Source organism: Meles meles, chromosome 8 (genome assembly GCF_922984935.1).
Source record: "Meles meles chromosome 8, mMelMel3.1 paternal haplotype, whole genome shotgun sequence".
In the NCBI taxonomy this organism is placed as follows: domain Eukaryota; kingdom Metazoa; phylum Chordata; class Mammalia; order Carnivora; family Mustelidae; genus Meles; species Meles meles.
This window is the reverse complement of record NC_060073.1, coordinates 13,750,898-13,767,859: the sequence shown is the minus strand read 5'-3', so window position 1 is coordinate 13,767,859 and position 16,962 is coordinate 13,750,898. Positions and strand designations below refer to the sequence as shown.

Sequence of the window (16,962 nt, the reverse complement as noted above, 5' to 3'; positions counted from 1 at the left end):
TAGGGGCGCCTGGGTGGCTCAGTGGGTTATGCCGCTGCCTTCGGCTCAGGTCATGATCTCAGGGTCCTGGGATCGAGTCCCGCATCGGGCTCTCTGCTCAGCAGGGAGCCTACTTCCCTCTCTCTCTCTCTCTGCCTGCCTCTCTATCTACTTGTGATCTCTCTCTGTCAAATAAATAAAATAAAATCTTTAAAAAAAAAAAACAAAAAACATGAGTGATTTAAAAAAAAAAGACATGAGTGATTTTGTGTCCTTCCTTCTATATGCATGTGTGTACATATATAAAATGAGAGAACTATTTGGCATGTAAAGATGGGAGTTATATGCTAAGGATAGTTGTAGAAAGACATTCTGAAGGCAAACATGTGTAAACCACGACCAGATCTCAGAAAATTTCTCTAATCCATGCTACTAATTTCAGGAGTTGACCAGGATTAGATGAATAAATGGCTGAGAAAAACTTGCAAGTAAAGAAAAAGTGCAAAATCATATTTGAATATTGTTGCCAGGAAATATGGATACCTGTTTAATATAGTGGAAACATGTGTTAATCTATGTTTCTTAGAATCACACATATTAGAAGTGGATCTTCTATGAGATCTTCATTTTTGAAAATGAATCCATGGCTCACATATCACTTTCTATGTGATGATTACTTATCAGGGAAGTAGTAGAAATATAGAAAACAATAAATCATTTTTGTGAGTGTTTGTCATAAGAAGTGAACTCAAAAACAGGTGGCTGAAATATAAGAAACTTCTTTTAAGAAGTTGCAAAGATTTTCTTTCTGTTCTTGGTCATCTTCTTCTTGGTCCTTTCTAGGCTTCAGTAGCCATGACAAAACAAAATAGCACTGAAGTGACTGAATCCTTTCTTCTGGGATTTGGTGCCCTACACAAGTTTCAATACATCCTCTGCATTGTATTTCTGGTCATCTGTGTGACCACCATGGAATGATCCTACTCATCAAGACAGATTCCAGATTTCAATCATCTATGAACTTTTTCCTACAACATTTGGCCTTTGTTGATATTTGTTATTCCTCTGCTATCACTTCCAAGATGCTGCAAAACTTCATATTAGAAAATAAGTCTATATCATTTGAGGGCTGTGTAATGCAATTATTGGTTTATGCAACATTTGCACCCAGTGACTGCTACGTCCTGGCTGCTATGGCATTGGACCATTATGTAGCCTTCTGTAACCCACTTCACTATCTCACAATCATGTCTCAAAGAGTCTGCCCCCAATTGGTAGCTGGTTCATGTGTCATGGGTTCAATAAACGTTTCTGTGCACACAGGTTTTGCATTTTCACTGTACTTCTGCAAACCCATACCATCAATCGCTTTTTCTTTGATGTCCCCACAACTCTTGCTCTTTCATGCTCTAACACTGACATCAACATTATACTCCTTGTCTTTGTGGGATTTAACTTGATGTTCACCTTGTTGGTTGTCATCTTTTCCTACACGTATATCATGGCTGCCATTCTGAAGATATCTTCTGCTGCAGGAAGGAAAAAAGCCTTCACCACATGTGCCTCCCACCTGATAGCAGTAATTAGTTCCTGTACAACCCTATCATACATGTACTTACAGCCTCGGGCTAACAATTCCTAGGAGAATATGAAAGTGGCCTCTCTTTTATGGCATTGTGATACCCATTTTGAACCCCCTGGTCTATAGCCTGAGAAATAAGGAGGTAAAAGAAGCTCTAAAACTGATGAAGAAAAAGTTCTTCTAGGCTGGACACAAGTTTTTAAAATTCAGCACATCAGAGCATCAAGTACGGATATTTGACCATTGCATAATGTTTCTAAAGTTGGGAACACATTCACATCTTGCACCAATGCTTTTCAATAGGCAAGTTCTTAAGATGCAAGAAATATGGTAACATCTCATGGAACTAGTTTTCCCCTGAATAGAGTTTGAGAAATATGTCTCAGACTGCCCATATTTTATTGAGATTATTTAAAATATTAAAAAGTATGTACAGACTTCATAAAGTATTTAGTTGCTTCAAATATATTTCAGATGTGTTCTTAAAGACTAGAAGACCTCAATTTTGTATATAATCAATATTAAAATTGAAGTTCATTATTTTCCTTTCACTTAAATGACTTCCCTAAATTATTTACAAAGAAACTTTTCATATGTTCTGTTCCAATTATTGTATAAGCATGAATGTAAAATAAATGCACTGCTTTGTAAAGTCCCTTATGACTCTGGCTATACTTCCTACTTAATAGTCCAATATAAGTTACATTCTCTAGTACTTGAAAACGCTTATTTCTTATGTGATTATGACTTATGTTTGTCATTAGTTACCTTCTTTATTCCAAAACCATCTCTTTCTTGCATAAGGTAAGGAAACTTCCAGAAATATCTTCTTTATCTCTCCCTACTTAAGATAGAAAAACTAGAATGTAGATTGATCCAAAAACCTAAACAATTCACTTATGAAAGGGCAACAATCATTTTAATCTAGACAAATAATTTTAAACCACAGGAATTCAATGAGAAGTTGAAGGGAGTCCAAGAGCCCTTTGAATCAGGAAGATAAGTTGTTACCAGAAGTGCTTAAGTAGGTATATTGAGGACAAATGATGGAAACCACCACATGAATCTAAAGGGGCCATGCTAGTTACACAAAAAAGCAAGTTTCACATGAAAATAACACCCGACAGATTAAAGATCTGTCAGAAAATGTATTGTTAAGTGACAGCAGAAAGAAAACAGAAAACAACTAGAGAAGAAGAAATATTTTTCAAATATTATATCATGCATCCATCCTGAAAGAAGAGAAAAAATTAACCTGGACTTGATGTGGGATGACCAGAGTCTTCCCAGCAAAGACTCCACCTTTGCAAAGGAGGAGACCTTCTATAAAGGGAAGGTCCAAGTACCTTCAGAGACCAGGATCAGGATCAGTTGCTAAAGAGTCATTAGCAAAGTAGACAAAGGGTGCCCTGAGACCCTGGAAAATCAGAGACTCATGTACAATATGGTGTCTATTGTTAAAATACTGTATTGTATAGTAGAAATTTGCTAAGGAAGCAGAAGAAGGAAAATTGTAATCATATTAAGTGATGGATATGTCAATGAGTTTGATTGTGGTGATCATTTCACAATGAATACTTACGTCAAAATATCAAGATGTACATCTCAAATATATATAAGCTTTGCCATGTATACCTCAGTAAAGCTGGAGGGGAAAGATGATGAAACAAAAACTGGGTACATTTTGGGAAGTCTAAATGGCCAAATTGGAAATAGGGTGCAAGATGGAGGGTCACACAGTACTCTGCATTCAATACCAAGGTGAAAGAAATCCCAAAAGGAAGTAAGTTCTGTGACAAATGGACACAAGCAATGAAATCTGTGAAATTTATATGAAGGAAGAAATGGTTGTTCTGGGCTGTGACAGGGAATGGCAAGGGATTGTTAGCACTTACCCAAAAGAAAAACTTCCCTTTCCGCATATAGAGTAGTAATGGTGTGACGCATAATCATACATTGTTTCGTCAATCGCCAGCTACACCTTATTGCTTCATTAATCATCAACAGTCCGTGATTTAAAGGGTGTTTCAAGTCTGTCAACTGTCTCTAAAACATTATGATAGAAGCTCAATTAGTCAACCAAAATTTGAAGTCGATGATTAGCAAGATGACTAACTTTACAGAAAATATTAGTCTAGACCAAGATGGAAGAAAATATAGCATCACACACAAAAATGTGGAACAAGAAAGACACAAAGAAAAGAATACCTGAAAAGAAACAAAGAAAAGAAGAAAAGATACCAGAAAAGATACAAAGAAAAGAAGCTGAAAGACAAATTGTCTACTCACCATTCTGCTGCAAAATGTAGCTGGTTGTCCATTCTCCTTTTACTCCTTTTTTGTGTGGAAGATGATGCAGTCAGGTAAGAAGATTACACTTCTCGGGCGCCTGGGTGGCTCAGTGGGTTAAGCCGCTGCCTTCGGCTCAGGTCATGATCTCAGGGTCCTGGGATCGAGTCCCGCATCGGGCTCTCTGCTCAGCAGGGAGCCTGCTTCCCTCTCTCTCTCTGCCTGCCTCTCTATCTACTTGTGATCTCTCTCTGTCAAATAAATAAATGAAAAAAAAAAAGAAGATTACACTTCTCAGCTTTCTTTATAGCTAGGATGGCATATGTCTTAGTTTGTTTTCCTGGGATATGTACTTGGTAAAGATAACATATGCAGGAGATGTGAAGAATTAACCATAACCTAAAGGGCAGTCTGGCCTATGTCTTCAGCTACTGGGGTGATCTGTAAGCCCCTGGAATATCATTCCTGACAGGAGTGTCTTCGTTTGCCTGGAGAATTTGGCCACTGAACAACCTAACATTGTGATTTATGATAGAAGCTTTGAGACACGCCTCATTAGTTCTAACTTTCAGAGACACTTGGGGGCTAAAGTTGAGAATGAGAGATCAGCCACATGAGAACTGTGTCCTACCTAGAACCATAAAGAATCTGGATACTGAAGGTGAGTCTCCCAGGTCAGCAGCACTCCATGTATGTTGCTAACACGTTGGTGTTCAGGAGGGTAATATGGCTCTGAGGACGATGGAATTTTCGTGTTTGGATCCTCACAAACTTTGCCCTATGCATTTCTTCCTTTGGCTCATTTTAATTTGTATCTTTTTATTATAGTAAAACTAAAATTATATGTATAGTCCTTTCCTGATGTGTTAGCCAGTTTGGACTCTATTACAAATTACCATAGACTGAAATGGCTTCTAAAAAACAGAAATTTAGTTCTGGAAGTTTGAAGTCTGAGATCAGGGTGTCAACATGGTCAGGGTCTGGTGAGAACCGGCTTCTGGATGGCAGACTGCCAACCTCTGCTGTGTCCTCAATAGTAGAAAAAGATCTAGAGAGCTATCTAGGGTCTCTTCTATAAGAGCATGAATCCCACTCATCAGGGCTACACCCTCAAGATGTACCTCCTCCAAAACCTTCACCTCCTGATACCATCACATTGAAGATTAGGATTTCGACAGAAGGATTTGGAGGGACACAAACATTCAATCCAAATCACCAGAGTTCAGTGTGTCATTCTAATGAATTGCCAAGCCTGAGGGTGATTGTGGAAAAGCCCCCACATTTGTAACCAGCTGCAAATGACGGTGGCCCTAGGGACCCCTGGACTTTTGACTGGTGTCTGAAGTGACATCAGTCTAACGGGAACTGTTTGTCCACACTGTGCAATTTGCTAACCTTTTGGGTGGGAGTTATCCCAAGCAACAAAGAGCAGGAAGCGTGAGATATACAAAAACAGAAGTAAGGAAAGGGCAAATAACTTAGCTGGCTTACACCCTGGAAACTAGAACTCAGTCTCAGTCCGTGAAGGACAAGTCTGTTATTCAATCGTTCTGCCCCATTGCATGGAAGTCACCCAAGGTTGTCCTCAGGCTTCAGAGACATTCCTGAGGCAGAGAAACAGAGAGATACTATAGGAAAACTCTCACTAGTAGCACACACAGCACTGTCCACCACAGATGCCTGAAATCAAATAGCTGAGGAGATGTAGTACAAGACACTGAAACCTCTGCTACCCATATAACACATTTCCAGCCAGTGAGATGTGAGGGAAAATCTGCTGGATTGGGGGAAAGCTCGCATTTTCCTAATAAAGAGCATATATTTATATTCATATTCATATACACAAATATATGGTTGTCACCCTACCTTCCTGGATCCTTTTTTCTGCTTTGAAAGGGAATGTGATATCTAGAACTATAGTAGACAGTGGATTTTTTTCTTCAAATAAAGTGATCAAAGTGCTAATAGAAAATATGTACCATTCTATACACAAAAATAAATTCAAAATGGATGAAAGACCTCAATGTGAGATAGGAATCCATCAAAATTCTACTGGAGAACTTAGGCAGTAACCTCTTTGACATTGGCCACAGCAACTTCTTTCAAGACATGTCTCTAAAGGCAAGGGAAACGAAAGCAAAAATGAACTTTTGGGACTTCATCAAGATAAAAAGCTTCTGCACAGCAAAGGAAATGGTCAACAAAACTAAGAGGCAACCCAAGAATGAGAGAAGATATTTGCAAAAGACATTTCAGATAAAGGGCTGGTATTCAAGATCTATAAAGATCTCAAAACTCAACAGATCTCAAGATCTCAAATTCTCAAACTCAACACCCAAAAAACAAATAATCTAGTCAATAAATGGGCAGAAGACATGAAGAGACAGTCTCCAAAGGTGACATACAAATGGCCAACACACACATGAAAAAATGTTCATTTGGATTAGTGTGGCCAATGGTTTATCGATCTTATTGATTCTTTCAAAAAACCAGCTTCTAGTTTCATTGATACGTTCTACTGTATCTCTCGTTTCTACCTCATTGATCTCTGCTCTAATCTTGATTATTTCCCTTCTTGCATGTGGAGTTGGTTTGATTTGTTGTTGATTCTCCAGTTCTTTAAGGTGTAGAGACAGCTGGTGTATTCTGGATTTTTTAATGTTTTTGAGGGAGGCTTGGATGGCTATGTATTTCCCCCTTAGAACCGCCTTTGCGGTCCATAGGTTTTGGACCGAAGTGTCTTCATTCTCATTGGTTTCCATGAATTGTTTAAGTTAATCTTTGATCTCCTGGTTGATCCAAGCATTCTTAAGCAAGGTGGTCTTTAGCTTCCAGGTGTTTGAGTTCCTTCTGAACTTTTCCTTGTGATTGAGTTCCAGTTTCAAAGCATTGTGATCAGAGAATATACAGGGAATAATGTCAGTCTTTTGGTATCAGTTGAGTCCTGCTTTGTGACCCAGTATGTGGTCTATTCTGGAGAAGGTTCCATGTGCACTTGAGAAGAATGAGTATTCTGTTGTTTTAGGGTGGAATGTTCTGTATATGTCTATGAGGTCCATCTGGTCCAATGTTTCATTCAATGCTCTTATTTCTTTATTAATTTTCTGCTTCGATGATCTGTCTATTTCTGAGAGAGGCATATTAAGATCTCCTACTATTATTGTATTCATATCAATATGACTCTTTATCTTGATTAATAGTTTTCTTATGTAATTGGGTGCTCCCATATTGGCGGCATAGATATTCACAATTGTTAGATCATCTTGGCGGATAGTCCCTTTAAGAATTATGTAGTGTCCTTCTGTATCTCTGACTACAGTCTTTAGTTTAAAATCTAATTTATCTGATATGAGAATCGCTACCCCGGCCTTCTTTTGAGGCCCATTGGCATGAAAGATATTTCTCCATCCCTTCACTTTCAGTCTGGGTGTATCCTTAGGTTCAAAATGGGTCTCTTGTAGACAACATATGGATGGGTCCTGTTGTTTTATCCAATCTGCAACCCTGTGTCGTTTTATGGGCGCATTTAGGCCATTCACATTGAGAGTGATTGAAACTGGCGGCATCACGTTACCCGATTTCAAGCTTTATTACAAAGATGTGATCACCAAGACAGCATGGTACTGGCATAAAAACAGACACACAGACCAGTGGAACAGAGTGGAGAGCCCAGATATGGACCCTCAACTCTATGGTGAAATAATCTTTGACAAAACAGGAAAAAATATTCAATGGAAAAAAGACAGTCTCCTCAATAAATGGTGCTGGGAAAACTGGACAGCGATATGTAGAAGAATGAAACTCAACCATTCTCTTACACCGTCCACAAAGATAAACTCAAAATGGATAAAAGACCTCAACGTGAGACAGGAATCTATCAGAATCCTAGAGGAGAACATAGGCAGTAACCTCTTCAATATCAGCCACAGCAACTTCTTTCAAGATATGTCTCCAAAGGCCAAGGAAACAAAAGCAAAAATGAACTTTTGGGACTTCATCAAGATCAAAATCTTCTGCACAGCAAAGGAAACAGTCAACAGAACAAAAAGGCAACCCACGGAATGGGAGAAGATATTTGCAAATGACAGTACAGACAAAAGGTTGATATCCAGGATCTATAAAGAACTTCTCAAACTCAACACACACAAAACAGATAATCATATCAAAAAATGGGCAGAAGATATGAACAGACACTTCTCCAATGAAGACATACAAATGGCTATCAGACACATGAAAAAATGTTCATCATCACTAGCCATCAGGGAGATTCAAATTAAAACCACATTGAGATACCACCTGACACCAGTTAGAATGGCCAAAATTAGCAAGACAGGAAACAACGTGTGTTGGAGAGGATGTGGAGAAAGGGGAACCCTCTTACACTGTTGGTGGGAATGCAAGTTAGTGCAGCCACTTTGGAGAACAGTGTGGAGATTCCTGAAGAAATTAAGAATAGAGCTTCCCTATGACCCTGCAATTGCACTGCTGGGTATTTACCCCAAAGATACAGATGTAGTGAAAAGAAGGGCCATCTGTACCCCAGTGTTTATTGCAGCAATGGCTACGGTCGCCAAACTGTGGAAGGAACCAAGATGCCCTTCAACGGATGAATGGATAAGGAAGATGTGGTACATATACACAGTGGAGTATTATGCCTCCATCAGAAAGGATGAATACCCAACTTTTGTATCAACATGGATGGGACTGGAAGAGATTATGCTGAGTGAAATAAGTCAAGCAGAGAGAGTCAAGTATCATATGGTCTCACTTATTTGTGGAGCATAACAAATAACATGGAGGACATGGGGAGATGGAGAGGAGAGGGAGTTGAGGGAAACTGGAAGGGGATATGAACCATGAGAGACTATGGACTCTGAAAAACAACCAGAGGGTTTTGAAGGGGCGGGGGGTTGGGAGGTTGAGGAACCAGGTGGTGGGTAATAGGGAGGGCACGTACTGCATGGAGCACTGGGTGTGATGCCAAAACAATGAACACTGTTATGCTGTAAATAAACAAATAAAAAAAAAAAGAAATTTTGCTCAAGTCAACCAAAAAAAAAAAAATGTTCAACATCACTAGCAATCAGGAAAATACAAATCAAAACCACATTGAGATACTACCTTACACCAGTTAGAATGGCAAAAATTAACAAGACAAGAAACAACAAATGTTGGAGAGGATGTGAAGAAAGGGGGACTCTCTTACACCGTTGGTGGAATGCAAGCTGGTACAGCCACTCTGGAAAACAGTACGGGAGTTCCTTAAGATGTTAAAATTAGAGCTACCTTACAACCCATGATTGCACCACCAGGCATTTACTCCAAAGATACAGATGTAGTGAAAAGAAAGGGCACCTGTACCCCAATGTTCATAGCAGCAATGCCCACAATAGCCAAATGGTGGAAGGATGCCCTTCCCCAGATGAATGGATAAAGATGTGGTTCATATACACGATGACATGTTATTCAGTCATCAGAAAGGATGAATATCTACCATTTACATTGACACAGATGGAACTGGAGGATCTTATGCTAAGCCAAATAAGTCAAGCAGAGAAAGATAATTACAATATGGTTTCACTCATATGTGGAACATAAGGAATAGCACAGAAAACCACAGGAAAAGAGGGAAAACTAAGTGAGAAGAACTCAGAGAGGGAGACAAACTATAAGACTGGACTCCAGGAAACAAAGAGGGAGTTGGGTGGATGGGGTAACCAGGTGATGGATATTAAAGAGACTCATCACAACACGTATTGTGATGAGCACTGGGTGTTATACACAACTAATGAATCATTGAACACCACATCAAAAACTAATGCTATACTATATGTTGGGTAACTGAACATAATAATAATAAAAAATATATATATGTTGAAATAGTAGTAACTCTCTTCATCACATTAGGGGCCTATGCCACTAAATTTAGACTAGCTTTGATTTTTTTTTTCAGATAACCATATTTTTTGCTGATTATGACAAGGTCAACTTTCTGGATCTAAACACAGATTGTTAGACATATTAAAAATTGTTCAACCTGGGATGCCTGGATATTTCAGTTGATTATTGACTTGGTTTCCACTCAGGTCATGATCTCTTAGGTCCTGAGATTGAGCCCCACCTCTGGCTCCGCACTCAGTGGGGAGTCAGCTTGAAGATTCTCTCCCTCTCCCTCTCCCCACACTCTCTCTCAAATAAATAAATCTTTTTCAAAAAATTGTTCAGCCTGATTTCTAACAAAAAAATTTTTTAAAGAGTTGTTTTATAACAAGGCAACACACACACACATACACACACACACACAACACACACACACACACATCCTTAATGCCAGTAACATGAATTAAATTTATCCTTTCTAGAAAGCTGAAAAGCTTTCAGCAGAAAATAACTACTAACTGTTGTTTATTCCAATCCAACTCAGCCCCCGGAATCTCAAATTCTTGAGGGAGCTAATATTGATCCCTTAGGCCCTAGCTATAAACTCCCCAATTAGAAGAAAGCAGACAGAAAGACCCTGGAGGCAATCAGCCAGCATCGGCTGCAGAAAGAGAATCTGGAGGCAACTCTGGTGTAAGTAAAACAAAGCAAATCCCATTTTTCAAAATCAGCCACATATCATCCCACTGAGTGCTAGGAATGTTTCACCCAAGACCATGGATAAGCCCTTCATCCCTGGTGATCTAATGGCAGTGGAGAGAGGGATCTGAATTGGACTGGATATGAATGAATAATTATTAAAAGATTAAAAGAATAAATGAATGAAAGCTGTCTTCATACATTATTTGCATGGGCTATTATGACCAATTCTGAGTAACCATTCGATGCCGGGCCCTGTGCTGAGAATTTTACATAAATCACCTCACTTTGTCACATCATTACAAGCAGCTTTTACTTCTTTCTCTTCCTCTTCCTTTTTAAGATTTTATTTATTTATTTGACAGACAGAGATCACAAGTAGGCAGAGAGGCAGGCAGAGAGAGAGAGAGGGAAGTAGTCTCCCTGCTGAGCAGAGATCCTGATGCAGGGCTCAATTCCAGGACCCTGGAAGCAGAGGCTTAACCCCCTGAGACACCCAGGCACCCCTTCCTCTTCCTTCTTAAAACAGTTAAAGCTATTTCAAAAAGAAAAGGTGCTAAAGTTTTTAAGTTTAAAGACTTTCTCTCTCCACTCGCATGCCCAGGGATAACCACTAAACATTTGTTATGGATCCTTCTTGAGCTTTTTCATGGATAAAGAAAGTGAGAAAAAGAGAGAACGGATGTGAATAAATGTTTAATTTTTAACAGGGTCCATACTTGGGGCACTTGGTCGATAAAGTGTCTGACTTTTTTTTTTAAGATTTTATTTACTTATTTGACAGAGAGAGAGACAGCAAGAATGGGAACACAAGCAGGGGATGGGGTGAGAGAGGAAGGGAAGCAGGCTCTGAGCTGAGCAGGGAGCCCAAGGTGGGGCTCAGTCCCAGGACCCTGGGATCATGACCTGAGCCAAAGGCAGAAGTTTAATGACTGAGACATCCTGGTGCCCCAAGTGTCTGACTCTTGATTTTGGCTCAGGTCATATCTCAGGATCCTGGGATCTAGCCATGTGGGGCTCCTTGCTCATGGGAGTCTGTTGGAGATTCTCTCTCTCCCTCGCCATCTCCCCCACCCCCGCTCTGTGCTCAAATCAATAAATAAATCTTTTTTTTTTTAAAGTGTCCGTGCTTTACATCTTACTCTGCAGATTGCTTTGCTCATTTAACAATATGACAGGATCACCTTTCTATAAGAGCCCATATTTTCATCATACTTTTTGGACAGTGTATTAATCCCACAATATGAATCTATCCTGATTTATTTAGCTCTACTTCCAATTTTTTTTAAAGATTTTTATTTATTTATTTATTTGACAGAGAGAGATCACAAGTAGGCAGAGAGTCAGGCAGAGAGAGAGGAAGGGAAGCAGGATCTCTGCTCAGCAGAGATGCTGAGGCAGATGCGGGGCTCAATCCCAGGACCCTGAGATCATGACCTGAGCCAAAGGCAGCGGCTTAATCCACTGAGCCACCCAGGCACCCCCTCTATTTCCAAATTTTTGTTTTACAAAAATGTTACACTGTTACAATAAAAATTATGACCTTCTAAGCAATTCTGTGATCCCATCTTATAGACAATGGAACAAAGGAAGTTACATACACACTTTGTCTCTATGAGGTGGTGTGACCACAGTTCAAACCCAGGTCAGTCTATTTCCTTTCTACCAAATGGCACTGAATATAAAGAATGCTTCAGAAGCACTAGGGTTCTGTATGGGTTAATCATGTTCATAATACTCAAATACTTTTGGTAGGAGTGTGTCCCTTGTTCTGGTTTTCCATAGCTCTTGAAAATTGCTGTGAAAATTGTCCCCCAATATGCCATATGTTTTATTTAAATTCAAAATGATTAAACTGAAATGGTAAGTGTGATTACACTATCAAGATTTTAAGTTGAATGGATCCATGACCAATTCTAACTTCCTCTGACAAGTGCATTTATGTACTGGTGGAAACTCCTTGAAAAGGCTGCACTTCAACCCCTACCCCTCACTAAATATTGAAAAGGATTATTTCTTTTTCCATCACTACAGAGTTAAGCCACCCTATTTATTCCTCATGATATTTGGAAGAACCAGATTGCTCAAGAAACATTAACAACAGGTTTAGTGTGTTATACTTCCCACCACTAAAGTCACGGTCTGATCTAAAGCTATCTCATCTCAGATCTACAGCTCTGCCTGACATTACTGATATCAAGGTACAGGAGCTTTCTACTGATGTGTTGGGGATGTGGCTTTTCCTTTGTGAGGGACTTCTGTAGGTGCATGAAAATATATTTAAGATAATGTAACAACCATCCATGGAGCCACCATCTAACTTCTGCAACTTCCTTCTTATTATTTAGCAATCCATTTGAGAAATATATCCCTGTGGATGCTGTGACATCAATTTACTGAATTTTCACTGATTTACTTAATAATTTATATTTTTTCTATGATCAACAATGCTTCTTGTATGTGTATGAATATATTTATATACATACATATATATACTTATATATGTAAGTTGTATATGATAAGATATTATATAATATATATTATATATTATGTATAACATATCTTAGATATGTTATACCATATATATATATACACACACACACACATATATATGTTATAACACATATATATGTGTGTGTAAGATATATATATGCCTCCTTGATTATGTGGTCAAGAACTTCTCTAGAATATGAAACTATGATGGAAATTCTGGAAGGCATATATTTACTTTTACTAATATTTCCGAAGTTGCCTCCAACATGATCTTGCTAATTTACCTTCTCAGCAGAAATATATGACTCCACAGCTTCACCAAAACTTGGCATTTTAAACTGAGAAATGCAAAACTATAATTCAATAAGAATTAATATATAATCAGATTACTAGTGAGTTGTGTGCATTTTTTCTTTTGTTTCTTAAAAAAGCATTCTCTTACTGAAGAGAATGTTTCGATTTTATTTATTCTTTTTATTTAAATTCAGTTAGCCTACATATAGTGGTATATCATTAGCTTCGGATGCCAACAATTCATCAGTTGGGAGCAGCACCCAGTGCTCATCACACCACGTGCCCTCCTTAATGCCCATCACCCAATTACCTAACCGCCCACCCACCCCCCCTCCAGCAATCCTCAGTTTAAGAGTCTCTCATTGGCTTTTCTCTCTCTCTGATGACTTCCCATTATTCTGAGTGAAATAAATCAATCAGAGAAAAACAATTATCATATGGTTTCTCTTATATGTCGAATATAAGAAATGATGCAAGGATCATAGGGGAAGGGATGGAAAACTGAATGGGAAGTCATCAGAGAGAGTTGTATTTTCCTATTTTTGTTGACCATTTAAGTTTTCTTTCTATAATTACCCCAATTATATATTTTGTAGATTTTTCCCATGGGATAATTTATAGAAATTCTTTTTTTTTTTTTAAGATTTATTTATTTGACAGATAGAGATTACAAGTAGGCAGAGAGGCAGGCAGAGAGAGAGAGAGGAGGAACCAGGCTCCCAGCCAAGCAGAGAGCCCGATGCGGGGCTCGATCCCAGGACTCTGGGATCATGACCTGAGCCGAAGGCAGAGGCTTTAACCCGCTGAGCCACCCAGGCGCCCCATAGAAATTCTTTTTTATACTGGATAATAATCCCTTAACATTTATATGTACTGCAAACAAATTTACCTAAGTGAATTCCAATTATTATTTGGTCTTTTCTCTTTTATAATGTTGGCATTTTTAATTTAGATAGGGTTCCATTTTCAAAGTTTATTTTTTGTTCATTCACGTCCTGTTTAAATATTTTTCCGTATATCTCAAACATGGATATTTTGTTGTTTTATTCTCAAAGCCTCACAATTCAAATCTTTAATCCACTTGGAAATTATTTTTGTAAAATGTAAAGTACAAATAAAATATCTTTCTCATGTGTATAAACATTTATAGCTCCCGTTTCTTGGACCATTTTTCACTCAAGTACATGCCCTTGGTTTCATACATCAAGCTTCCAATAGACCTGTGGACTTATTCATTATGTCTTTTTATCAAGTCCATTGATCCATTTGTCCACCCTCATATCATACCATACCATAACGTCTTTATTATTACCACTTCTTAATAAGTTCTGATATCTGAGAGAATAAGTTCTCACCTTGTTGTCCTTTAAAAAACTTGTCTTGGGAGGGGAATAAGGAGATAGTGGTGGGGTTATGGACACTGGAGAGGGTATGTGCTATGGTGAGTGCTGTGAAGTGTGTAAACCTAGCAATTCACAGACCTGTATCCCTGGGGCTAATAATACAATATATATTTATTTAAAAATTATTTTTAAAAAATAATAAAAATTTAAAACTTATCTTAACTTTTTTAGATCTTTTCTCTCCCATATAAATATTAGAATAACTGGATCAAGTTGTATGTAAAATTCTTTCAAAATTTGGTTGGAATTACGTGGAATTTATAGATTAATATGGGGAGAAATGTAATGTTTATAATATTGAGTTCCTCTCCATGATCCTGGTCTGTGTTTGGGTCTTCTTTAAGCCTTTAAATAAAGTTATATCATCTCAATAAGGTCACGAACATTCTTTCTTAGATGTATGTCTAGGTACTTTATTTTTGATGTTATTGTAAATATGAATTTTAAATAACATTTTTAATTATTTCTGGTGAACAGAAATGCACTTGACTTTTGTATATTAAACTACTATATTTTTCCTCCTTTTTTTAAGATTTTATTTATTTGTCAGAGAGAGAAAGAGCACAAGCAGGGGGAGCAGCAGGCAGAGGGAGAAGCAGGCTCCCCTCTGAGCAAGAAACCTGATGTGGGACTAAAGTCCAGGACCCTGGGATCATGACCTAAGCTGAAGGCAGACACTTAACCAACTGAGCCACCCAGGTGCCCCTGTATATTAAACTACTATTAAGTAACTTCATTAGTCTCACTAAGAATTTATCTGTCAAGTCTACAGGATTTTTTTATAGAGATAATTACATTATCTAAAAATAGTGAGAGCTGTGTTTCTTTCTCATTTTCATTTTACCTTTCATGTCTTCTGCATTTTGTCCTGGCTTCCAGAGAAATACTAAACACATTCAGTCATAACAAGCATCTTTGTCTTGTTCTTTAATTTATAGGCATTGCATCTCATAATTTAATAGTAAATATAATATTTAGTTCAGCAATGTAGTTCCTATCTGTTTTCATTTTTGCTCTAGTTGACCATGAAAATTTATTGAGTACATGCATTTATTGAAATAATTGTCCTATATCTATTGAGAAAATCATATGACTTTTTAAAGAACATATTAATATGACAAATTATATCAATAAAATTTTCAGTATTAAAAAATGCTTTTGTACCCTAGATGAATATAAATAGGTCTTGATTACTGATGGAAAATACCTTTTCCCTCCTTCTGATGCTTCTTTCCTGCAAGGAAATCTGTTTATATAATCAAAGACTCTCTCCATTTTATCCACTAAGTTCCTAAAAAGGTGGCCTGATATATCTGATTGGTAAAACAGAACTTCCTGGAATGCTTTGCTCTTCCCTTATTCTTGGCAGCAGCCAGCCCACGGAATCCCATACTCCCTGCATTCCAGATGCACTTTTCCACCACATGCAAGATGCATGTTCCTGTCACTGCCATAAAGACTGGGTGGGAAAACTCTCTGTTTATGGCATTCATTGGCAGCAAATAACTTGACTAATAATATTTTGGAGTGCCTGGCTGGTTCAGTCGATGGGGCATGGGACTCTGATCTCCTGGCTGTTGGGCTGGAGCCCCACATTGGATGTAGAGATTACTTAAAAATAAAATCATTAAAAAATAAATTAATAAGCTTAAAATTTCCCGCCTGGTGTCCAAAGGTGATATTATGGTCCCCATACAGACACTATCTTTTATTTACCAGTTTGTCCAAATCCTGGAAAAGGAAGAGAATAGCTATTATCAAGAGCCTTTTGAGACCCTAGAAATTGTGTTTTTTTTTTTAATACATGGGTGGATTTGTTCAATGAATGTGCATTTAAGCTGTTTGCACCTAAATTCACAATAAGTTTGGTTCAAATTTTCTTTTCTCATATTTTACTTATTTTGGTTCCAATGTTATATTGACATGAATTGGAGAATGTTCTTTACTGTGATTTTCAGAAAGAGTTTGTATAATATTAGAATTAGTTGTTCAGAAATGTTTGATAGGACTTTCCTATAACATAACAGGGACAAGTGTTTGTGTGAGTAAATTTTAAAATTGCAAGTAAAATCATTTAATGTTTTAAAAATATTTAGTATTTCACATGTGTATACACACACACACACACACACCAACTATTATCACCCTCTATCCCCTTAATCTAATTTAAAATAAAAAATATTAAGTAAAAACAAAATAACTTTTTCAAATTATATGGATGAAATAAAATATGGTTCAACAAATACCACGTAGCAGCAAACAAGTATAAAATGGAAATTAAGTTTTATTATTATGTTTGACTCTTCTGAGTAAATGAACAGAGGCAAGAATGGGCTTTATTCA

General features: G+C 37.7%; 1 pseudogene; it reads left to right on the top strand.

Annotated features, from left to right (window-relative positions):
• The first annotated feature begins 834 nt into the window (after nt 1-834).
• On the top strand, nt 835-1,745 carry LOC123949445 (annotated as a pseudogene).
• Nucleotides 1,746-16,962: the final 15,217 nt, after the last annotated feature.